We start from the raw sequence: 26,661 nt of genomic DNA, 5'->3' as shown, positions 1-26,661 counted from the left end.
GCGACAGTTAATATTTCAAAAGTGAGAAAATTAGGAAGGAGAGAAAACAAAGGTAAGAAGCAAGATGAAACCAAGAGTGTGTAACACTTGAAATTAATTATGCATGTGCGTGCATGCTAAGTCACTTCAGTCGTGTCCGACTCTTTGCACCCCTGTGTACTGTAGCACATCAGGCTCCTCTGTCCATGGGATTCTCCAGGCAAGAATACTGGGGTGGGGAGTCGTGCCCTTCTCCAAGGGGTCTTTCCAAACCAGGGAATCTTCCCAACCCAGGGACTGAACCCATGTCTCTTGTATCTCTTGCATTGGCAGGCAGGTTCTTTACCACTAGCACCACCTGGGAAACTCGAAATTAATTACATTCCATCCCTAATAAGACGCAGCTTTGGGGTGCCTCTTTGACTGTGTGGATCACAATAAACTGTGGAAAATTCTGAAAGAGATGGGAATACCAGACCACCTGACCTGCCTTTGAGAAATTGTATGGAGGTCAGGAAGCAACAGTTAGACTGGACATGGAACAAGAGACTGGTTCCAAATAGGAAAAGGAGTGTATCAAGGCTGTATATTGTCACCCTGCTTATTTAACTTATATGCAGAGTACATCATGAGAAACACTGGACTGGAAGAAACACAAGCTGGAATCAAGATTGCTGGGAGAAATATCAATAACCTCAGATATGCAGATGACACCACCCTTATGGCAGAAAGTGAAGAGGAACTCAAAAGCCTCTTGATGAAAGTGAAAGAGGAGAGTGAAAAAGTTGGCTTGAAGCTCAACATTCAGAAAACGAAGATCACGGCAACTGGTCCCATCACTTCATGGGAAATAGACGGGGAAACAGTGGAAATAGTGTCAGACTTTATTTTGGGGGGCTCCAAAATCACTGCAGATGGTGACTGCAGCCATGAAATTAAAAGACGTTTACTCCTTGGAAGAAAAGTTATGACCAACCTAGATAGCATATTGAAAAGCAGAGACATTACTTTGCCAACAAATGTCCATCTAGTCAAGGCTATGGTTTTTCCTGTGGTCATGTATGGATGTGAGAGTTGGACTTTGAAGAAGGCTGAGCGCCGAAGAATTGATGCTTTTGAAAAACTGTGGTGTTGGAGAAGACTCTTGAGAGTCCCTTGAACTGCAAGGAGATCCAACCAGTCCATTCTGAAGGAGATCAGCCCTGGGATTTCTTTGGAAGGAATGATGCTAAAGCTGAAACTCCAGTACTTTGGCCACCTCATGTGAAGAGTTGACTCATTGGAAAAGACTCTGATGCTGGGAGGGATTGGGGGCAGGAGGAGAAGGGGAAGACAGAGGATGAGATGGCTGGATGGCATCACTGACTTGATGGACGTGAGTCTGAGTGAACGCCAGGAGGTGGTGATGAACAGGGAGGCCTGGCATGCTGCGGTTCATGGGGTCGCAAAGAGTCGGACATGACTGAGCTACGGAACTGAACTGAACTGACAGCTCAGTTGGTAAAGAATCCACCGGCAATGCAGGAGACCCTGGTTCGATTCCTGGGTTGGGAAGATCCGCTGGAGAAGGGATAGACTACCCACTCCAGTATTCTCGGGCTTCCCTTGTGGCTTAGCTCGTAAAGAATCTGCCTGCAATGTGGGAGACCTGGGTTTGATCCTGGGTTGGGAAGACCCCCGAGGGAAGGGAAAGGCTACCCACTCCAGTATTCTGGCCTGGAGAATTCCGTGAATTCTTCATGGGGTATAGTCCATGGGGTCACAAAGAGTCAGACACGACTGAGCAACTTTCACTTTGGGGTGCTAGCAGGAGTGGAGGACAAAGAAGTGAATGAGCTCAGTCGGGATTCCACCACAGAGCCCAGTGCCCCAGCCTCCTTCCTTCCACTCTGGACCTTCCTCCTCAGCCTCCTGGATTATCAAGGTCTTGCTCAACTCTGGCCCCAGGACCAGGCCTGCTGGGTCTTCAAATAAATACAGTCTGATCCCCACAGGCTCCTCCAGGGCCATTCTCCTCTCGCAAAGTCCTATTCTGCCACTTCCTTCAAAGTCAGAGGCAGCCCAGCCCCCTGCACAGCAGGCCTTAGGTTTATCCTTTCCTTCTCTCCCAGTTAAGTGCCTGGGGACCATTTTGCACACATCTCTCAGCAGCCGTTGCTGCAGACACAGGAAGCCTGCGAGTGGAATTCATTAGCTCTGTAACAGGTCGGCGCTCGCCCTCCCCAGTGCTCCTGTGTCCGCGGAGCATCTGTGGGCTCTGGCAGAGAAAAGAAAGAGAGAGAGAGTCCAGCAGCTCCTGATGCCCCGCGGTGGCTCCGTGGCCACCTGGAGCACATCAAAGTGGGCTCCAGGCTTGGCAGGCACGCACCAGAGCCTGGCGGGTGCACTTCAGGCCGGGCCGTGCCGCCTCTGCTCAGAGAACAGTTTAGCCCATTTTCCCCACTGTTCTGCAGAGTGGGGGCCTACAGAGGTTTGGTAATTGGCATCACAAGCCCTAGCCTGTCCTGATCCCTGCAGGGCATCTTGTTACTCTAATTGTTTGAGGATTTGTTTTCATATCCCAAGACTGTGGGGCTGAGGGCAGGGGGGAGAAGAGACTCTAATAACCTGAAGCCAATAGGCATGAATCTTGCTCATAGCCTCAGTGCTGGACAGAATGAAGTTTTTCATATGAGCTGGAGCAGCAGGGCCAGACGGTTCTGCGATCGAAGAAGTTCCTTCCAACAGGTTAGGGTCCCCAGGGAGGAGGGACTCCTCAGGGTCACCCCAAAGCAGAATGGGCTGACTCTGGAGGTCATGTTCATTAGAAGGTGTAAGGGAGCAAAATTTGCCACCCCAGAGTGTGTCTTTGGCATGCGGAGTATTTGGAGCTAAAAACAATAAAGGCCCAAAAGAGAAAGAAATTAGACCTTGACCTCAACTGCCTAAAGAATGTAGCTAGAGGACTCAGCCCAGGAAGGGAGCAGCAACGACTATATTATTGCTACAGGAAGAGCCGATCATGACCCCATGTTGGATCTGTTTCTTTTAACCTTTGCTTCCTTCCCACTGCTTTCTCGTTGCTTTTGTTCACTAAAAGGATACTGTTTTTATATAATGGCCTGCCTTGGGGAGCCCTGCCCCTCTGCCTGAATATTAAACCAAAGCGCCTTTATTCAGGACCCTGTCCACCTGTGTGGATAGCTACAAAAAGGAAGAAATTAACACATCCCCTCCCAGAGAACTGCCATTCCAGGAGATATCTGCAAGATTGATGGCATTTTTACTTTGCTTCCGCACCCCCACCACTCTGTTCTATTATCAAACCTGGCATTCAGACCCTGATAAGATGGTTATTTTGAGACATTAGTCTGCCATCTTAGTGTACTGCCTTTCTGGCAGAGTCACATTCCCTGTCTCAACACCTCATCTCCACCATCTCCAATTCATCAGCCTGTCATTAGGTGAGCAGAGTGCACTTGGGCTCGGTAACAGTGTGAACCAGGTGTGTGGACAGGAAGGAACCTAACAAAGTGTTCGTTAAAGCTCCTCTCATGCCCCACTGTCTGCAGAGCCCAGAAAACATTTGTTTTCTATACTTTTGCTTTTCCACCTCAATGTCAATTGCCCTCCCCATCTTGGAGTTCCCAAACCACTACCCCAACATCCTCTTTTGTCTTTAGTGGAAGATGGTATTTAAGGTGAGGGGTTGAACCATCTCAGTAAGTTACTCAGTTTTCCCAGGTCTCTCCCATGTGCACATGCTATTAAACTTTTGTTTAATTTTCTCCTGTTAATCTGTCTCATGTCAATTTAATCCTTAGACCAGCCAGAACCTAGAAGGGTACAAGGAAATGTCTTCATCTCCAACAAGGAGAGGAAGTCTTCAACTGAGCCCCTAAGTCCAGCCAGAAAGCTGGGCACAACTGTGGCTCTTTTCTCTGCCTCACAGGCTCATCAATCAGCAAGTTTTGATACTACCTGCTCAGTAGTTCTTGAATCTCTCCTACCCCCTCTACCTCCATTACCACAGCCTCAAGTCATCTCTTACCTAGACTGTTCTCTGAATTCATCCTCACCCCCATCCACACCCCCCCCAACCCCCGCCAACCCCCGCTTCAAGTCTCCAGTCCTCTAAACCCAGGATCAGCAAGCAATAGCTCAGGGACCAAATCTGGCCAACCATCTGTTTTTGTAAATGAGGTTTTTGGAATGCAGCCAGGCCCGTTTGCTTATATACTGTCTACAACTGTTTTTACACTACAGTGTCAGAGTGAGATAGTAGCAAGAGGCCATGTGGCCCACAAAAGTAAAAATAGTTACTATCTGGCCCTTTAAGAAAAGTTTCCCAGGTGGCACAGTGATAAAGAATCCGCCTGCCAATGCAGGAGGTGCAGGAGACATGGGTTCACAGGTTCTATCACTGGCTTGGGAAATGGCAACCCACTCCAGTATTCTTGCCTAGAAAATTCCAAGAACAGAGGAGCCTGGCAGGCTACAGTCCGTGGGGTTGCAAACAGTCAGACACGACTGAACACACACACACACACACACACACACACACACACAACACAACAACACAACAAATTTTAAGTAAAAGTCCAGCTAGCTCTAAACCACCAAGGCCAGTGTGAGTTCAAGTCACTTATCTCACTCAAGATTCACCAACTGTTCCCCCCGCCCAATAGGAAAATTAGACTTCCTCGTCATACATCTGACATCCTTTATGTTAGTCCTTAGCTAATTCAGGGATTACAAATGGGCAGCCCATAGGCTTCACCTAGTATATATGTATATACACATATACATGTATCCTTTTATGGCTCACACAGAGTTTAAAACATTAATTGTAAACTTTCAAAAATCGTAAGAAGGGTACTTCCCTGGTGGTCCAGCAGTTAAGACTCCATGCTCCTACTGCAGGGGGCACAAATTTAATCCATGGTTGGGGAACTAATATTCTACATGCCACACAGTGTGGCCAAAAAGGTAGGAAAAAAAATAAGTGAAAAGCATAAGATTATACATCAAAATTCGTATTTCTGACTTGTCTTGAAAATAGGGAATTGTTGCAACACTTGGCCCCCATTCCCAGCTGGCATCCGTCAGCCACAGAGTCACCACATATCTGCCCTTGAGATGGTGCCCGTGTTCCCCAGTTCACCACAGACTCCACCCCTCCCTGCTGTTAGGGGAAGCACACTGACTGAAACCGCCCACCCTGGCCAGGCACCATAGTAACCAGGCACCACAGTAACCATAGCATGACTTGTTTTATGACAGGAGGTCCTGGTAAGGAACAGGGAACTAATAAGCCACTGTCAACTGGAAGAGTTCAGGAAAGGTGAAAAGGAGACACCATATGTCCGACCACCTCCCAGAATCCTTTTTGCTGGCATCCATCTTGGCTAAACAAGGCGTGCACCACCAGGAAGGACTCTGAGTCAGAATGATTGGCTAAAGACAACCCAGAACCTAATCCCATCACCCCAAAACCCAAGACTATGAGCCACGTGGCAGAGCTGTTCTCCTGGGTTCCCTCACCCCACTGCTCTCCACATGGGTGCCCCTTCCCAATAAAATCTCTTGCTTTGTCAGCACATGTGTCTCCTCGGGCAATTCATTTCCCAGTGTTAGACAAGAGCCCACTTTCAGGCCCCCTTCCTTCAACAATACTGTCCGACATAAGCCTGCTTCATTCACACAGGCATATGAGCCTGACACCTCCCACGCTTCCTTCTTTCTTTACCAATGTCGACATAAAAAGCCGTCACGACCTGAAAGTTGAGAGTTATTTTATTCAGTGGGAATTTTTAGGACTTCAAGCCCGAGAGGCAGCATCTCAGGTAGCCCTGAGAAAATGGCTCTGAGGAGGTATAGCGTGGAGTCCGGTTATATAGAAGTATGCAACAAAGAGGGGCAGATAGTTTCAACATCAAAGATTACTGTTAATTAAGGAAAACCAGATGTCTCAAGTTAAGGGATTTAGCACTCTTCAATGTATGGGAAGATTCAAGTGTTTGAGTTTACTGAAATCATTTCTTTCATATACATCTCAGCTATCTGGGGCCAGCATCCTGTGGTTTTTTGTTTGTTTGTTTGTTTGGTTGGTTGGTTGGTTGGTTTTTATCCTTAAGTTCAGTTCCTTGATCATTGTAGGGAGTGGCAGGTGGCTGCTGCCTGCTTTCTCACCTCCACCCCCAAGCCCCCCACATCCTCGACTTTCCGAGCTCCTCAGTGTTCATTGTGGGAAGCGGCTGATGGCTGCCACCCGCCAGCACTGTTCTTCCTTTTGGGGGCCCTCTGGGATGAGAAATTCATATCTGGAGGGCCAGAATCGAGGATGACTGTGACATCCTTGTTTATAGATATCGCAGGAGACATTTCATTTCACACCAGCCAGGCTTTTTCCTAGAACTATGTATTAATTCTATCTTTCTGCCAGAAAACCCAGCGTCCCCAAAGAAGCCATGCCATCTCCCACCTCCACCCTCTACACATGCTCTCCCCCTTGTATTAGTCTGCTGGGGCTGCCATAACAAAGTGCCACAGACTGGGTAGTTTAAACAGTAGAAATCTATTTTCTCATTAGGAGGCTGGAAGTCCATGATCAAAGTAACATCAAGTTGGTTCCTTCTGAGGCCTCTCTCCTTGGCTCATACGTGGCCATCTTCTCCCCATGTGTTCACATGTTCTTCCCTCTGTGTGTGTAACTGTGTCTGAGTTTCCTCCTCTAATAAGTACACCAGGCATACTGGATGAGAGTCATCTCATCTGATGATGTCATTTAATCTTAATTACCTTTAAGGATCCTATCTCCAAATACAGTCACAGTCACACACTGAGGTTCTTGGGATTTAGGCTTCAGTATCTGAGTTTGAAGGAAATACAATTCAGACCATAACATTTATCTTCCCGGAATGCCCTCCCATACTTTATTCAACTAACAAATATCCATACTTTTTATGAAGAATCAAATCAAGTACCACATCCTTGGTGAGGCCTCAAAAATCCCCTGCAAAAATTCATCTTCTATTTTCTTTGCAGCTTGCGCACACCTTCACTTAAGACCACCACCTTGCACTATAGTCGTTGATATTTTTCCCTTTTTCCCCACTGAACTGTGAATTTCTGTGGGTAGGAACTATGTTTTTCCTCTCTCTCCATCCAATACATATCCACTGGGGGTGCTGAACGTGCCAGGCACTATCAACATCACTGAAGTTCCAACAGTGGACAAGTTTCCTCCCTGCATGGACTCTACATTCCAGTAAGGAAAAAGCACACTAAATTAGTAAATAAACAAAAGTGATACATTGCACAGTACCATGCTTATTCTGTTATAGGTGTTCAAAAAACATTGAATCAATGCTGTTGGGGAAACATGTACATGGTGGGTCTAGACGTCTTAGAACATTTTTGGAGTTGGAATTCTATAATGTTTTTAGACTCTCAGTTGCTGAGGTCATTATTATGTGGAATGTCTGGCAGTCTTCCCTTGTCCTGAAAGCTTGGGTCACTGCATCTCTATATTCCTCTTTAAATCATGGGACCCAGCATCATCTCTTGCCCTTTTCATACTGTCACAGAGTCAGACATGACTGAGTGACTGACTGAACAACAACCACATCATCTCTAAGAAGAGATTCATGAGGACTAAGACAAAGCAGAAGCCCACCACTGTCCCCACTGCCCCTGCTGCAAAATTTCCATAGCCAAGCCCTGGTTGCCTGTGGCCAGGCCCAGATACGGGTATATTTTCCTCTGTGCAATTTTCAGGTAACTCTGAGGGATGATGGGAGTGATGCAGGTGGATAAGCCTAAGAGGACCCCTTCCGTGTAAATGATGCCCATTTCAGGGGCATCACAGCCTATATCCACCTGTAAGGAAGTGATGGATGATTTCTGAAAATTCTCTAGTAATACATGAGAAGTGGTACCATCACACTGGCACACTTACTTGTTAAAAGAACAAAGCCAGAAGAAACTCAGCATGGCCACACGTAATGTCCACTCCCTTCCTACTGTCCATGATTTTAAAAAAAAAAAAGTGCTATTTGGGTATCACTAACTAAAAATGCCTGTTGTAGAAAATATAGATTTGAATTTAGGCAAAAAGTCCACCCGTGGAACTCCATGTCCTCATTTATTCAAACAGATAAAATTTAAAATCATTTCTGTCACAGCTTAGAAATCCTGGGCATTCCATGCTAGAGCACATACAGTGCCTTTCTACAACATTTAAAGTACATTTTACAAATACATTTCAATATAACCTACCAATAACCTATTGGTGGATGGCTGATATACTTGGTGACCACTATCAATGAAATCTTTTTAAATAATGACATTTTCTGTCTGGTCATCATTGGTTAAAAAGAAAAAGTTCAAACTACTGAATTCTCTTATTATTTTCAATAGCTTTTAGTTGATTCTATGGGATTTTTCTATATAGATATTGCTATCACTTAAAGTAATGATTAGTTTGCCATGTTCTTTCCAGTATTTATCCTTAATTCATTTTCTTCCATTATTGCACTGGCAGGCAACCCCAGGGCACTTGTAAATGACAGAGACAGTCATCTGTTTGTACACTCAGTGGAAATGCCTTTAGTGCTTCTTTGCATCTATAGGTAGAACCACTCCCTGGTGGCGCCTCCGGGGTCTGGTTTGGGAATACTGAGCCAGGCTCCTCGTGTGTGCCTTCTGGATCCTGGACGCGTGCAGGACATCCCACATCGTCTGAATCATATTTCCAAGACCATTTATTGAAGAGACTAGATGGCGGAGTACAAGGATGGGTACACATCTTCTCCTGCGAGAACTGCAAAACTGCAACTCACTGAGGAAGAGCCATCAACAGGAGAATGTTGTATCCCACCAAAAAAAGTTACCTCATGTCCAAGGGCAAAGGATAAGCCTCAACAAGATGGTAGGAGGGGTGGAACTGCATTTAGAATCAAACCTCATACCCACCAGAGACACTTGGAGGGCTCAAACAACCTCATGCACACCAGGACCCAGACACCCCACAGTGACTGAGCAAGACTTGCCTTTGAGTGTTTGCATATCTCTTGCAGAGGCCAGGGGCTCTGGCTGCAGCACACCTAGGTCATGCAGCGAGTGGCACAAGCCCTCTTGGAGGAGGTCGCCATTAGCCCCACCGCAGAGCTGCTGAGTAGACGACCCACAAACTGCAGAACAATTATACCAAGGAAATTCTTACACCATTAAGAAAGTTCAAAGACCACAACAGATTTCCCAACTGGGATTCAGCAAAGGGACTGAGAACCCCCAGGGAATTTGACTTTGGAGGCCAGTGGGATTTGATTACAGAACCTCCACAGGCCTGGGGAAACAGACTCTTGGAGGGCACAAACAAAACCTAGTGCACACCAGGAGCCAGGAGAAAGGAGCTGTGACCCCACAAGAGACTGAGCCTGACTTGCCTGTGAGTGTCCAGGAGTCTCCAGCAGAGGCGTGGGTTGACAGTGGCCTGATGCGGGGTCAGGGGCACTGAATACAAGAATGCACGCACAAGTCCTTTTCAAGGAGCTCACCAATACCTTCACTACACCTACCATAGTCTGGCCTCAGGCCAAACAACAGGGAGCGAACACAGCCCTGCCCATCAATAGAAACTAGATTAAAGATTCACTGAGTGTGGCCCTGCCCATCAGAACAAGACCCAGTTTCTCCCACAGTCAGTCTCTTCCATCAGGAAGCTTTCACAAGCTTCTTATCCATCGGAGGGTAGACAAAATGAAAACCACTATCACAGAAAACTAACAAAACTGATCACACGGACCACAGCCTTGTCTAACTTAATGAAACTATGAGCCATGATATGCAGGGCCATCCAAGACACACAAGTCATGGTAGAGAGTATTGAAAAAATGTGGTTCACCAGAGAAAGGAATGGCAAACCACTTCAGTATTCTTGCCTTAAGAACCCCGTGAACAGTATGAAAAGGCAAAAAGATACGATACTGAAAGATGAACTCCCCAGCTTGGTAGGTGCCCAATATGCTACTGGAGAAGAGTGGAGAGATCACTGCAGAGAGAATAAAGACACAGAGCCAAAGTGAAAACAGTGGCCAGTTGCGGATGTGACTGGTGATGGAAGTAAAGTCCAATGTTGTAAAGAACAATATTGCATAGGAACCTGGAATGTTAGTTCCATGAATCCAGGTAAATTGGAAGTGGTCAAATAGGAGATGGCAAGAGTGAACACTGACATTTTAGGAATCAGTGAACTAAAATGGACTGCAAAGGGCAAATTTAATTCAAATGACCATTATATCTACTACTGTGGGCAAAGATCCCTTATAAAAAATGGCCCTCATAGTCAACAAAAAAGTCTGAAATGCAGTACTCAGGCACAATCTCAAAAATGACAGAATGATCTCTGTTCGTTTCCAAGGAAAACCATTCGATATCACAGTAATCCAACTCTATGCCCCAACCACTAATGCCGAAGAAGCTGAGGTAGAATGATTCTATGATGACCTACAAGACCTTTTAGAACTAACACCAAAAAAAAGATGTCCTTTTCTTCATAGGGGACTGGAATGCAAAAATAGGAAGTCAAGAGATACCAGGAGTAACAGGCAAATTTGGCCTTGGAATACAAAATGAAGCAGAGCAACGACTAACAGAGTTTTGCAAAGAGAACACACTGGTCATAGCAAACACCCTCTTCCAACGACACAAGAGAAGACTCTACACATGGACATCACCAGATGGTCAATACCGAAATAAGATTGATTATATTCTTTGTAGCCAAAGATGGAGAAGCTCTATACAGTCAACAAAAACAAGATCGGGAGCTGACTGTGGCCCAGATCATGAACTCCTTATTGCCAAATTCAGACTTAAATTGAAGAAAGTAGGGAAAACCACTAGCCCATTAGTGCATGATCTAAATCAAATCCCTTATGATTAAACAGTGGAAGTGACAAATAGATTCAAGGGATTAGATCTGATAGACAGATTGCCTGAAGAACTATGGACAGAGGTTTGTGACATTGTACAGGAGGCAGGGATCAAGACCATCTCCAAGGGAAAAAAAATGCAAAAAGGCAAAATAGTTGTCTGAGGAGGCCTTACAAAAAGCTGAGAAAACAAGAGAAGCAAAAGGCAAAGGAGAAAAGGAAAGATATACCCATCTGAATACAGAGTTCCAAAGAATAGCAAGGAGAGATAAGAAAGCCTTCCTCGGTGATCAAATGCAAAGAAATGAATGGGAAAGATCAGAGATCTCTTCAAGAAAATTAGAGATACCAAGGGAACATTTCATGCAAAGATGGGCACAGTAAAGGACAGAAATGGTATGGACCTAAAAAGAAGCAGAAGATATTAAGAAGAGGTGGCAAGAATACACAAAAGAACTGTACAAAAAAGATCTTCACGACCCAGATAATCATGATGGCGTGATAGCTCACCTAGAGCCAGACATCCTGGAATGTGAAGTCAAGTGGGCCTTAGGAAGCATCACTATGAACAAAGCTAGTGGAGGTGATGGAATACCAGTTGACCCATTTCAAATTCTGAAAGATGATGCTGTGAAAGTGCTGCACTCAATATGCCAGCAAATTTGGAAAACTCAGCAGTGGCCACAGGACTGGAAAAGGTAAGTTTTCATTCCAATCCCAAAGAAAGGCAATGCCAAAGAATGTTCAACCACCACACAATTGCACTCATCTCACACACTAGCAAAGTAATGTTCAAAATTCTCCAAGCCAGGCTTCAACTGTACATGAACCATGAACTTCCATATGTTCAACCTGGATTTACAAAAGGCAGAGGAACCAGAGATTAGATTGCCAACATCCACTGGATCATCAAAAATGCAACATCTACTTCTGCTTTATTGACTAGGCAAAGCCTTTGACTGTGTGAATCACAACAAACTGTGGAAAATTCTTCAAGAGATGGGAATACCAGACCACCTTACCTGCCTCCTTAGAAATCTGTATGCAGGTCAAGTAGCAACAGTTAGAACTGGACATGGAACAACAGATTGGTTCCAAATTGGGAAAGGAGTACATCAGGGCTGTATATTGTCACCCTGCTTATTTAACTTATAAGCAGAGTATAGCATGTGAAATGCCAGGCTGGATGAAGCGCAAGCTGGAATCAAGATTGCCGGGAGAAATATCAATAACCTCAGATATGCAGATGACACCACCCTTATGGCAGAAAGCAAAGAGGAACTAAAGAGCTTCTTGATGAAAGTGAAAGAGGAGAGTGAAAAAGCTGGCTTAAAACTCAGCATTCAAAAAACTAAGATCATGACATAGGGTCCCATTACTTCATGGCAAATAAATGGGGAGACAATGGACAGTGATAGACTTCATTTTGGAGGGCTCCAAAATCACTGCAGATGGTGACTGCAGCCATGAAGTTAAAAGATGATTCCTCCTTGGAAGTAAAGCTATGACCAACCTAGACAGCATATTAAAAAGCAGAGACACTACTTTGCTGACAAATGTCCATCTAATCAAAGCTATGGTTTTTCCTGTAGTTATATATGGATGTGAGAGTTGAACCATAAAGAAGGCTGAGCACTGAAGAATTGATGCTTTTGAACTGTGATGTTGGAGAAGACTCTCGAGAGTCCCTTGGACTGCAAGGAGATCCAACCAGTCCATCCTAAAGGAGATCAGTTCTGCATATTCATTGGAAGGACTGATGCTGAAGCTGAAACTCCAATACTCTGGCCACCTGATGGGAAGAACTGACTCAATTGAAAAGATCCTGATGCTGGGAAAGATTGAAAGTAGGAGGAGAAGGGGACGACAGAGGATTGGATGGTTGGATGGCATCACCGACTCAATGGACATGAGCTTGAGCAAGCTCTAGGAGTTGGTGATGGACAGGGAAGCCAGGTGTGCTGCAGTCCACGGGGTCACAAAGCATCAGACATGAATGAGTGACTGAACCAAACTAAACAGGTGTAATATTGTTTGACTATTTATTTAGCATAAATTTGGTGTGTTCGTCACTCAGTCATGTCTGACTCTTTGCGACTCCACAGACTATAACCCACCAGGCTCCTCTGTCCATGGAATTCTCCAGGCAAAATCACTGAAGTGGGTAACAATTGCCTTCTGCAGAGGATCTTCTCAACTCAGGGATCAAACCTGGGTCTTCTGCATTGCAGGCAGACTCTTTACTGTCTGAGTCACCAGCTTAAAAAGTACATTTTCAGATTCCACTCTTCCCATTATCAGTCATTGATATCAGATCTTATCAAATGATTTTAGGGATCTACCAAGATCATCTTAAGATTTATACAATACTTCTTTCTATGATATAGATTTCCTTAATTCTTTATTTTCCCATGTTACAGGCCCAGCAATGGAATTACTATATCAAATATACAAACATTTCAAAGCTCTTTATGTATTTTGTCAAACTGTTTCCCCAAAGGATTGAGCCAATTGTCACTTCTCCCAGCAGTGGATGAAAGTAAACTCTGTCCAGCATTGTTTCTTAACGACTAAAATCTCAGTTATCTAGACTATTGAAAGTGAAAGTATTAGTCACTCAGTCGTGTCCGACTCTTTGTGACTCCATGGACTGTAGCCCACCAGACCCTTCCATCCATGGAATTCACCAGGCAAGAATACTGGTGTGAGTTGCCATTTCCTTCTCCAGGAGATCTTCCCAACTCAGGGATTGAACCTGGGTCTCCTGCAATGCAGGCAGACTCTTTACTGACTGAGCCAGCAGGGAATGTTGGCTGTAAAATATACACAAATACACCTCTTTCCCATGCTTCTACTGCAACTCTTAAAAAATAATTCTTGGTCCTCAGGTTTATGGTACCTGCTGACATTTCATAATGATTTTAATACAATTCCTCCAGAAAAAAACCCTTAAGGAATACCTAGTGCAATGATTGAAAAACATTTTGAGGTCACAGAATTATAATAGTCTGAAAAAGTTATAAATCATTTTCCCAGAAAAAAAAAATTGTGCATACATGGAATTTTTTTTCATAAATTTCCAGATTCCTAGATCTCCAAAAGCTCATCAGTGAGGTGTCACTGACCCACAATGAAGACTTCTGACCTATTCCAAGACCTCTATTTTACAGATTAGGAAAACTGAGGTCAAAAAATTCTATTTTGGTAAAAAACTGAAATGAAATATTTAATCACTTGTTTTTAAGGCCCTTTCTAAAAATTTTTGAGGAGAAAGGCATATATTGGTTTATTTTTTTTCCTTTCTTCTTTTTTAGAAATGTATATTGGTTTTCTACTTTGAAAACATAATTTCATCTGAAAAAGGAAAACACTTTGAGAATCAGCAGCATTACTGAACTAGACATGAACTTCCCAGGGTGAGCACAGTAAGGGGGTTTACATCCATTCTCACAGGGTACATGGAAAATGTGCCTAAGCAGGAATGAGAAGACCTGGGATCTGGTCCCAACAGGCCAGACAGTGAACAACTTGCAACCCTGTGAGCCTCACTTTCCACATCTGTCAGTTCAGTTCAGTTCAGTCACTCAGTCATGTCCGACTCTTTGCAACCCCATGAATTGCAGCACGCCAGGCCTCCCTGTCCATCACCAAATCCTGGAGTTTACCCAAACTCATGTCCATCGAGTCAGTGACGCCATCCAGCCATCTCATCCTCCTTTGTCCCCTTCTCCTCCTGCCCCCAACCCCTCCTAGCATCAGTCTTTTCCAATGAGTCAACTCTTTGCATCAGGTGGCCAAAGTATTGGAGTTTCAGCTTCAGCATCAGTCCTACCAATGAACACCCAGGACCGATCTCCTTTAGAATTGACTGGTTGGATCTCCCTGCAGTCCAAGGGACTCTCAAGAGTCTTCTCCAACACCGCAGTTCAAAAGCATCAATTCTTCGGCACTCAGCCTTCTTCAAAGTCCAACTCTCACATCCATACATGACTACTGGAAAAACCATAGCCTTGTCTAGACGGACCTTTGTTGGCAAAGTATTGTCTCTGCTTTTTAATATACTATCTAGGTTGGTCATAACTTTCCTTCCAAGGAGTAAGTGTCTTTTAATTTCCTGTCTGTAATCACCATTTGCAGTGATTTTGGAGCCCCCCAAAATAAAGTCTGACACTGTTTCCACTGTTTCCCCATCTATTTCCCATGAAGTGATGGGACCAAGTGCCATAATCTTAGTTTTCTGTAAAATAAGGCAATAATAATGTCCTTTTTGCCTGGAGAATCCCAGGGACGGGGGAGCCTAGTGGGCTGCCGTCTGTGGGGTCGCACAGAGTTCGACACAACTGAAGCGACTTAGCAGCAGCAGCAGCAGGTTGTGGGGGGTGTATGTGTGTGCATTATATATGACTGTGTGTTGTGATTTGTGCTGGTTGTGAGTTGTGTGGTGGGTTGAGGGTTGTATATGTATGCTGTGGGTTGCATGTGTGTGTTGTAGGCCACATGTGTGTGTCGGGGGGTGGGTTGGGTCATGCTAGAGGTGGCAAGCTGTGTGGCAGGGACTTGTGGGTTGTGTGTGGTGGGTGTAAGGGGTGAGCTGAGCCAGACGGTGGATGTCACAGTAGATGCTGCTGGAGCCCCTCTCACATCCCTTCTTCAATGCAAGGTAGTTGGCCTCCAGATGCCAGTACCAGCATCATTTTGCCTGAGTGCCTTCTCTGAGTCTTCACTTTGGCCCTGTCTTCAGCAGGAGAGAAGTTTCAGTGAATTCATGCTCCCCACTGCCCAATCAATGACTGACAAGAGTTGGAGGATAAACACCCCAGCTCCCTCATATCTGGGGACAGAAAACTTAGCAGTGTGTGTTCCACATCCTTCCCTAAATTCCCCAGGAAGACCACCCTCCAACCGCCCTTGGTCACTCCAATTGATAGTGACCTTTAATGGTTGCTTTCCCTTCTGTGTTTCAATTCCACACCCTATCTGGGTGTTTCCTGAGATCCTTCCTAAATAAATGACTGGCTCTTACAACCATTATCTCTTTGATCCACTTTTGGGCAAACCTAACAAAACTATATAAGCCATTCTGGGCTTGACCCTGAGGGCAGTGGGCAGCTGGGAGGGTTATTAGCAGGGGCACCACACATTCTGTTGTCTGTTTAAAAAATTAAATAAATGGGACAAAGGTTCTGGCGACCTCCCATGGCCCACAATTCACACCCTGTGAAGTGTGCCTATGAAGTCCATACTGGAAGCCTCTCCATCAGGGAAGGGGATTTGTCTGCCTGCCAGGTAGGATGGCCCCACCCTCCAGGGAGCTCATGAGATTCCAGAGCATGTAAGTGACTCACCTGAGCCTTCACAGCCCCATTTTCACTTTCCAGTAACACCTTCAAAAGCATTGTGTCCAAACCAATCAAGAATGGGACCCTCAGTCAACTCAAAACCTGTGGGTCAGAGCTGCAAACACTGTCACTTCTACTCAGCCTCCACTTTGGAAAGAAAGACGGAAGCTGCTCCTTGCCTTCGGACTGGAGACAGGGCTGTTTCCTTTGCAAGTCGGGCAGGTGCTGGTGAACCTGCTTTAAAAGCAGGACTCTAGACCATCAAGCGTACCTGGTCCTGCAGCACAGCTCTCCTGGGAAGCATCACCACTGTCGCTCTCTAAGTGTGATGGACAGTGTGGCCTTCCTGGCTGAGGCGCCTTTGAAATGTTCCCATGTCAGCTTGCCCTTCAGTGTGAATGAGAAAGAGCTGCAGCCTCAGGCTGGCTGGAGGAGGGCATCAGAGCAGCAGGTGCACACGTGGGCAGAAAGGAAACTGAACGAGGAGACGAGGCGCATAGAGATGTCTGGGAAACAGGACCCACCCCCACTGATGTTGGACTGTCCGTCTCTCCCAGGAGCCTGCTTCCTGGAGGTGCTGGGAGTGCCAAAATAAGGATAAGACAATGGCACTACAGAGACTCGACTCGACGCCAACCCAGATATTATTACTAACTGAGTATTTTTTGACAAATTACTTAGCCTCTCTGTGCCTCATTTTCCTCCCTTATAAAGTGGGGATAATATTACCTATTTCATAGCATTGCTGCAAGGCTTAAACGAGACAGTGTGTGTGAAAACCCCTAATGGGATGCCTAACATATACTGGTAAATATTCCTTCCCTTTCCCCATTATAACAACATGTTAAACATGTTGCTGACTACATGCCAGGCACTGTTGAAAGGAAACTATTAATGTTATCTCCTTACGATCTCAACAACCCAGTGAAGCAGGTCCTGCAATTGTATAAATTAGCAAGCTGAGTCAGGGAGGCTCACAGCTTACTTGCGTTCTGGTACTGGCAGGAGGTGGCACTATGGCTAGAGCCTGGCAGATCTGACGCCAGAACCCAAGCTCGTCACCCTTCACCTTTCTCCCCCACTTATGTGAAGGTTAGGGAGCCTACCTTTCCCAGGAAAAAAGCTTATATATTATCAGGCTATCAATCATGTCAATCATTTGTTTATGCTAAGTTTTAAAGGCATAAAGCTATGGTTGTGTCATCGGTGGTATATTTTATAGCTCTGACCTAAAAACTAAATGAACCAAAATAACAATGCTGTGCAGCAGTGGTTCACAAGATGTGGTCCACAGAACCACAGTATCAGCATCACCTGGGAAGGCATCAGATATGCAAATTCTCAGGCCCCAGCCCAGACCTAATGAAGCAGAATCTCTGCGGGTGGCGTCCAGCGATCTGTGTTTTAGCAAGCCTTCCTGGTGATGCTGTTAGACACTAAAGTCTGAACACTACTGCCTTTGTAGAGTGGATATTTTCACTCTGTAGTAACTACAAAGCAAAAAGGTATTATTTTTTTAATTTCCATTTGGGACTGGTAGGAGATGGGGGTAGTGGACACGGCCATTGAGGACAAATTCATTTATTCATCTACTTATTCAAAATACATTTTTTGAGCACTGACTATGTGTTAGGTGCTATGCTGGGAATGCAGCATCAGGTAAAAATACAGATGTACAGGATCTGACCTACTTTTACAATGTATCAGTCTAGTAGGGGAGGCAGCTATGTAGCACATAATTACATAGTTATTAAGTTGTGCTTGCAGTAGGGCATATGGAAGAGGAAAAGAATGTGTAAAGGGGGGTCAGATCTAATCTTGGAAGTCTGTGACAGTCTTTCCAAGAAAGTGACATCTGAGTCAAGACACTGTCCAGTGAAGCAGGTTGGGAGGAGAGAACTGAAAGGGAGACTAGGAGCAAGGATCTCAGTTGGGGGAGCAGCCTGTACAAAGGCCCTGAGAGGGAAGGTCCTCCCTGGGGTGGTCTTAGGTGCACCCCCATCAGAGCCCTTTGGACCAGTTTTTATGTTAATCCTTTTGCTCAGGTTCCCACTCTGCGTGATGGAGCAGAGTCAGTACCTGCACCATGCACAGAGCCTCGGGTGATTCCAGCTTCTCTGAGGGGACCCTTTTCCATTCCACAGCCCCAGACAGAAGCCCAGCCTGCCTGCTGCTCCCCTAAGCCAGCAGGTGGAGAGTTCCCCTCCCCACTTCCCAGGACGGGTGAGTTCCGCCTGAAGCCAGCAGCTCCCTGCACTCAGAGAAGACACCCGGGCAGTCTCGATGCAGCCCCTGCCCACCCCTCGAGCTTTTAGCTTCCTCTCTTAGTTTCTGCCACAGAAGTTCTCCTTTCTTTTTTCCAAGCTCAGTTAACATTTCTACTTTTCTTGTTCTATTTCACCCAGAATCTCTCTATAGTTTAAGAGGAAACAATAAGAATGGACTTGCTACCACAACCCAATCCCCTATCAGTTCAGTTCAGTTCAGTCGCTCAGTCGTGTCCGACTCTTTGTGACCGCATCAATTGCAGCACACCAAGCCTCCCTGTCCATCACCAACTCTCGGAGTTCACTCAGACTCACGTCCATCGATAATCCCCTATATTTATGTTTAAATCCCTGCATCTACATTAGGCGTCATTGCCACACACTGTCGAGTATCATGTTCTTCCCCATCTGAACCTGAACCACAGAGGATTGTAATCTCTACTTGAAGCACTTCCTGTTTGTGTGTGTGCTCATGCTCAGTTGCTCAGTCATATCTGACTCTTTGTGACACCATGGACTATAACCCACCAGGCGCCTCTGTCCATAGGATCTTCTAGGCAAGAATACTGGAATGGATTGCCATTTCTTACTCCAGGGGATCTTCCCTACTAAGGGACCAAACCCTCATCTCCCATGCCTCTTGCATCGGTAGGTAGATTCTTTTACCACTGAGCCATCTGGGAAGAACCTCCTGTTGAAATGCAAACTCCACACAGGCAGGGACTACCTGGCTTACTCCCCAATATTCCCAGCACATAATGCCATCTGTGGCATATAATAGGTGCTCAATAAATATTTTTAAATGGACACATTAGTTCATTGGTAACTTTCATAACACCATACAAGTCAGATCATATCTTTCCCCTTTTAAAGATAAAGATACTGAGGCTTGGAGTGTCAGGTAATTCACCAAAGTGAAAGTGCTAGTCGCTCAGTCATGTACAACTCTGCAATCCCGTGGACTGTAGTCTGCCAGGCTCCTCTGTCCATGGAATTCTTCAGGCAAGATACTGGAGTGGTTGCCATTCCCTTCTCCAGGGGATCTTTCCAACCCAGGGATCAAACCCAGGTCTCCTGCATTGCAGGCAGATTCTTTACCATCTGAGCCACCAAGGAAGCCCAATTCACCAAAAGTCCATCATAATGTAAGTTGCAAATCTTGGGTTAAAAACCAAAGCTGCTAGATCCCAAAGACCTTTTTTCTCCATGCATAATATTGCCTCTTCAACAGGCTTGAAACTCTAGAAGGGCTAGGTTTGTAGGTGAGTGCAACTGGATGGAAAATAGGACTGCTTCTTTCTGCCCTGAACCAGGGCAGAGTTTGCGTCATTGGAAATGAAGGGTGTTAGCCCTGGGGCATGGAACAGTCTTTGGGTGGCTGACAGAATGGGGTGAACGGAGACATCCTTGCACTGTTGCAACCAACAGGGGATGCTCTCATCCTGGTAATAATGAAGTTTAATCCCTCATAAAGATAGCATCAGATATGCCCCATAAAGAGAAGCAGGATCTTCCATATGAAAAGTCAGCTCAGGCGGCTGCGCATGCCCTCAGGGTTGCTCCCTGGACATAGTGCTCTGGAGTGTGCAAAGAGGGTTACAGGGGGACCCACTATCACCAAGAAAACTACAAGAAGAGAGGTCGATGATTCTCTATGACTGTCAATCCAAGAGAGCCACATTAGCTTTGTGAAGCATTCAAAATTCTGAACCCTTAGCAGATTTAGCAAAGCAGTGGCTATTACCACATTATCAAAGTTGAGTGAAGAAAAGCAGGGTATAGATTGTATTTCATGATGATTTCAACCTTGTACATAAATATATGTGCAAAGTGAAAAAGACAAGAACTAAAGGCAATGCATGAAGAATTGCTAGACCAGGACTCCGTGAGGGTTTCCCCCCTCATTTTCTATATTGCCCTAGTTTTCAGTGATGAACCTAACTCTTTGGAATAAAACAGAATTCCATTTTAATGGAAAATAATGCTTACTGAGCACCTGTTATCTGGCTATTTCGTTCCATTTTATGCAGCATCAAGAAGGTGCATAATATTATTTTCATTTTACATGTAAGGACATTAGCCTCTTAGAGGCTTAGTAACTTGACCAAGCTGAAGCTGGTTAAGTGAAAAGCCAAAGTTTAAAAATAAATCCTGACCTACTCTAAAGTGGTTATTTCCAACTCTAACTACGTGTCAGAATCATTTGGGAAGCGTTTAAAAATCCTAAAGTCCAGGCTATCCCTAGACCAATTAAATCTGAGTCCTTGGACCCGAGACCCCAGAACTTTCTAAATGTCCTCATCAGTTGCAACATGCAGCCAAGACTAAGAACCACTGCTCTAAAATCCGGATGCCTGCCTAACTACTCAACTGTGCTGATTTCCCATGCTAGCAAGGCTATGTTCCAATCCTTCAAGCTAGGCTTCAGCAGTTTATGATCCAAGAACTTCCATATGTACAAGCTGGCTTTAGAAAAGGCAGAGGAACCAGAGATCAAATTGCCAGCATCCACTGGATCATAGAGAAAGCAAGGGAATTCCAGAAAAACATCTACTTCTGCTTCATTGACTACGCTAAAGCCTTTAACCGTATGGATCACAAGAAACTGTGGAAAATTCTTCACGAGATGGGAATACCAGACCACCTGACATGTCTCCTAAGAAACTTGTATGCAGGGTCAAGAAGTAACAGTTAGAACTGGACATGTAATAACAGACTGGTTCCAAACTGGGGAAGGAGTACATCAAGGCTGTATATTGTCACCCTGCTTATTTAACTTCTATGCAGACTATATCATGCGAAATGTCAAGCTGGATGAAGCACAAGCTGGAATCAAGACTGCTGGGAGAAATATCAACAACCTTATATATGCAGATGATACTACTTTAATGGCAGAAAGCAAAGAGAAACTAAAGAACTTCTTGATGAGAGTGACAGAGGAGAGTGAAAAAGCTGACTTAAAGTTCAACATTCAAAAAACTAAGACCATGGCATCCAGTCCCATCACTTCATGGCAAATAGATGGGAAATAATGGAAAAAGTGGCAGATTATATTTTCTTGGGCTTCAAAATCACTGTGGATGGTGACTGCAGCCATGAAATTAAAAGACACTTACTCCTTGGAAGGAAAGCTGTGACAAACCCAGACAACATCTTAAAAAGCAGAGATATCACTTGCTAACAAAGGTACATAGAGTCAAAACTATGTTTTTTGCAGTAGTCATGTACAGATGTGAGTTGGACCATAAAGAAAATTGGGCACCAAAGAATTGATGCTTTCAAATTATGGTGCTGAAGAAGACTTGAGAGTCCCTTGGACAGCAAGGAGATCAAACCAGTCAATCCTAAAGAAAATCAACCCTGAATATTCATTGGAAGGACTCATGCTGAAGCTGAAGCTCCAATAATCTGGCCACCTGATATGAAGAGCCAACTCACTGGAAAAGACCCTGATGTTGGGAAAGACTGATGGCAAAAGGAGAAGGGGGCAGCAGAAGATAGGATGATCAGATAGCATCACTGACTTAATGGACATGAATCTGAGGAAACTCCAGGAGATAGTGAAGGACGGGGAAGCCTGGCGTGCTGTAGACCATGGGGTCGCAAAGAGTCAGACACGACTTAGCAACTGAATAGCAACAATAAATGCTGCTTCTCAGTGTACAGGGACAATGAAAAGTAAATATACAGTAAGTCCCTGACATTAAACGAGTTCCATTCCAAGAGTGCATTCATAAGTCTAATTTGTTCTTAAGTCCAACAAAGTTAGCCTAGGTACCCAACTAACACAGTCGGTTATATATACAGTAATATAGTACTGTACTGTAATAGGTTTATAATACTTTTCACTCAAATTATACATAAACAATAAAAAATAAAGAAAACATTTTTAATCTTATAATACAGAACCTTGAAAAGTACAGTTCAGTTCAGTTCAGTCGCTCAGTCGTGTCCGACTCTTTGCGACCCCATGAATCGCAGCACGCCAGGCCTCCCTGTCCATCACCAACTCCCGGAGTTCACTCAGACTCACGTCCATCGAGTCAGTGATGCCATCCAGCCATCTCATCCTCTGTAGTACAGTACAACAGCTGGCACACAGGAGCTGGCATCAAGCAAACAGGGAAGAATAGTTACTGAATAGAGGAGGGGGAGGAGATGGGAGATGGTAGGGCTGAAGGACTGTCAGCAACAGGAGATGGAAGGCAAGCTGCAGTTTCACTCACACCTGCCATTCAGTACCAGCTACTTTACACCTGCTTCCAGACATCCCGGGCTTTAAATAAAGATACGATACTCTGTACTCTATATAGTACCGTACAGAGTACACAAAAGCACAACCTCTTGTAGAGAATGCACGCACAAGACAACATGAGCCAGACACAGAAATAACTTACATGACTGGACAGGCAAATGCACGTTCGCATCTTTGAAAAGCCACAACTGAAAGGTCTATATGTAGAGGGCTGACTGTAAGCCACTTTTTTTAAACCCCCAATGTCAACAAACACAGACGGAGCACCCACTGAAAACCCTGTGGCCTTCAGAGCCTCTTCCGTGTGTCCAAGTCAGTGTGTGGAACAGAGTTAGCCATCCTGCAGAAGCAGGGCCACCCAACCAAGTGGGAAGGAGAATGAAAACACTGAGAAGAGACTCCTGAAGGCTGGACCCATTTCACAGGTTTACTGATTGACCAAATCCTGGAAAGAAGGGGGGGGGGGGCACTTAAGCAGCAAAGAGCATCAGAGACTAACAGGAAAGTTTCAATGAACCAAGACCAGAGTGAATTCAAGTCAGCTACACCTACCATATTAAAAACCTAGCATGCAGTGCTGTTGGGCAGTGACAGAGAGTGGTTTATTTACACAACTAAAAAATAGACACAGAAGAGAAGTCCCCTGGGAGGGCCAGATGAACAGATCTGAGATAAGATCACGGGCAAGAGGTCGAAGCGAATGCACATGTGGGTCAACCAGAGGTCAGAGCACCAAGCTAGAGAACAGAGACCAAGCTAGCACAGAGCAATGACTCACAGTATTAAGGATAACAAAACATGTTCGCGGAGCGCTTGCCACGTGGGAGTGATGGTTTGGATTAGTGCCCTCTCTCCTTCTTACTGTGAGCATGACATTCTTCTCAGCCCCAACAATTTCAGGTGCAGCCTTGTGCCTTGCTTTGGCCAATGGGATAGAAGCAGATGTTGATATAAGCAAAAGCCTGAAAGTACTTGTGTGGTTGGGCTTGCCCTCTTGTGGTTCTGCCTCTTACCCTATGAAGAAACATATCCTGGGTAACTGCTAATGCAGAGAGAATGGGAGATATGGAATGGACCTGGTCCAACCCACAGTGGTGAAGGCAAGCCCAGGCTAGATCAGCCAAACCACAGCCAACCTTCAGGTGCATGGGCAGGAGGAAGATGCTATATTAATCAGGGTTCTCCAGAGAAACAGAACCAATAAGATATACTTAGACACTGATGTAGATATAGGCATCCCTGATGGCTCATACGTAAAGACTCTGTCTGCAACGCAGGAGACCTGAGTTTGATCCCTGGGTCAGAAAGATCCCCTGGAGAAGGGAATGGCTACCCACTCCAGTATTCTTGCTTGGAGAATCCCATGGACAGAGGATCCTGGCAGGCTACAGTCTACAGGGTTTCAAAGAGTCAGACACAACTGAGCAACTAACACACACACATACACACACACACACAAAACCTAAACCTCTTTGTACACAGTCCAAAGGCTTGAGGACCAGGAGAGCCAATGGTGTAAGATCCAGGCCAAGTCCCAAGTCAGGCAGGCAAAGTTCCCCTTTGTTCATGCATGAGCGCACAGTCACTTCAATTGGGTCTGACTCTTTGCAACCCTATGAATTGTAACCCACCAGGTTCTTCTGTCCATGGGATTCTCCAGGCAAGAACACTGCAGTGGGTTGCCATACCCTCCTCTAAGGGATTTTCCCAGCCCAGGGATTGAACCCATGTCTCCTGCATTGCCTGTGAATTCTTTACCCCTGAACCACCAGGGAAGCCCTCCCCCTTGCTCAGACTTTATGTTCTAGTCAGGTCCTCAACTCACTGCAATCTGCTTTACTCAGTCTACTCATTCAGAAGTTAATCTCTTCCAGAAACACTCTCACAGATAACACCCAAAATAGTGTTTGACCAAATATCTGGGCCTCCCAGCCAATGTCAAGCTGATGCATAAAATTAATCCTCACAGATGCTTATTGTGGTATGGGTATGCCACTGAAATGATGAGGGGGTTTGTTACACAGTTACTGCAGTAAGAGCTGACTGAGACACATGACTGTCTCATTGCATCCTCTCCACAACTCAGGGAGAGCAGCACTGTCGCTGTATTATAGGGGAGGAAGCAGAGTTTTAGGGAGGCTAAGTAACTGCCTAAAAACAGAACGTGGGAGACCTTCATTTCTGATCAAGGTCTCCCTTTAGAGACCATGCTTCAAACCACTACCCTATGACACCTCCTTGAGCTTTCAGGGCAAGAGAGCCAAGGACTGACTCAGCAGCAACATTTTCCCTGGGCTTTTATCAAGGTCTGAATCATAGTAGGGCTTTCCTTGTGGCTCAGCTGGTAAAGAATCCGCCTGCAACGCGGGAGACCTGGGTTTGATCCCATAGGGCAGGCGAAAGTTGAGAGCCAGAGAACAGAGGTGATCCAGTAGTCACAGGGACATTGCTCTGGAAACTTCCACCTCTGAAATGACAACATGAGCATAGGTGTTATGTTTCAAATGGCCAAGATTTAAAGGGGGACTGGCATTTCCAAAGCTCTTACAAGCCATTCTGTCTTGATGAGAGTGCAATACATCTGGAGAGAATGGTGCTATAGGATCTCAAGGAAAATGAGCACCATTTAATACAGGGCTTCTCAGCCTGAGCCCTGTGGACACTCAGAGCCTGATGATTCCCTGTTGAAAGGGACCGTCCTGTGCACTGTAGGACGTTCAGAAGCATCCCTGGCTTCTGTCCATTGAATGCCAGTAACTATCCTTGATGCAACAACCAAAAACATCCCCAGGTATCGCCAAATGTTCCTGGGGGGCAAAATCACCCCCAGTGAAGAGCTTAATATATTAAGTATTTCCTTGGAATTAGCAACAGTTGTCACTGAGAGTGTCACTGATTCCTGAACGTGGCTACACATCAGAGTCATGTGAGGAGCCCTGGGAAATGCACACTCCCAGGCCTTGCTCTGACTCACTGACTCAGAACCTCTGGAGCAGAGGCCTGAGACTCTGAATTTTGACAGACTTCCTGGATGATTCTTTCAGCCCGCCCAGCCTCAGATAGTCACTTAGGAGCCATGGTCTTGGCCAGCACTGGTTACCAGCTTCACATTTACTGATGCTGTAGAAAATAGTCAGGTTTTCCAGCTGCCCGGCACTTTAGCGACAACAGTTTTCATATGTTAGGGGCATTTCTGCCTTACAAGTCCTTCCTCCCCAAGAGAGAAGCCAGAAGATTTGCTTACCAAGTTTTCTGAGAATCAGGTGAACTCAAGAGGAAACTCAGCTCAGGAGACAGCACCGTGAGGAAGCAGGCATGTGGAAGAATCCGTCTTTCTGGCAATGGTGGCAGTGGCAGCAGCTGGCTCTTGGGGCATCAGGGCAATGTACAGATCTGCTAAAATGAGCACGGTGCCAAACCCAGGGACAGCAAGAGTGTGGTCTTTACAGACCAGCCCTGCCCTGGAGTTCCTGCCAAGCCCAACCTCCAGCCCTTTGATAGAATCTATGTGCACCTTCATTGCCTTTAATAAATTCCTTTCTGCTTGAACTAACTCAAGCGGCTTCTGTTGTCTCCAATCAAGAAAAGGTAACTTAATTCCTATGACCCTTTGAGGGAAGAAAGATTAGCAGTATTCGGAATATAACATAGGTGCCCAGAGCTTGGAGGTTGAGACTGGACTGCCTGGGTTCAAATCCAAGCTCGGTCACTTACACTGCTGGTGTAGGCAAGTTACATCAGCCTTCTGAGCCTCAGTTTCCGCTAAGAACAACGAAGGTAGTATATATTTCACCTGTTCTTTTGAAGATCAAAAGGGAAAAGTTTAAGTGGTGCTTTGTACATTTTGGTATTGTAGTTCAGTCACTCAGTTGTGTCTGACCATTTGCTATCCCATGGACTGCAACACA

The 26,661-nt window shown here is 45.3% G+C and overlaps 1 long non-coding RNA gene across 2 annotated transcripts in view; it reads right to left on the bottom strand.

Moving 5' to 3' along the window:
* The window catches only part of LOC138429083 (uncharacterized), a 100,331-nt gene extending 74,097 nt beyond the window's left edge, over positions 1-26,234 (bottom strand). Inside the window, exon 1 of one of the 2 annotated variants that reach the window (XR_011252674.1) lies at positions 25,998-26,234. This is a non-coding gene — a long non-coding RNA (uncharacterized lncRNA). The remainder of the gene's footprint in view (positions 1-25,997) is intronic. The other variant, XR_011252673.1, reaches the window with a different exon arrangement.
* Between the last annotated feature and the right edge of the window lie 427 nt (positions 26,235-26,661).

Source organism: Ovis canadensis, chromosome 24 (genome assembly GCF_042477335.2).
Source record: "Ovis canadensis isolate MfBH-ARS-UI-01 breed Bighorn chromosome 24, ARS-UI_OviCan_v2, whole genome shotgun sequence".
Lineage (NCBI taxonomy): Eukaryota > Metazoa > Chordata > Mammalia > Artiodactyla > Bovidae > Ovis > Ovis canadensis.
The sequence above is the reverse complement of the archived record's forward strand: the minus strand, read 5'-3'. Positions and strand labels throughout refer to the sequence as shown.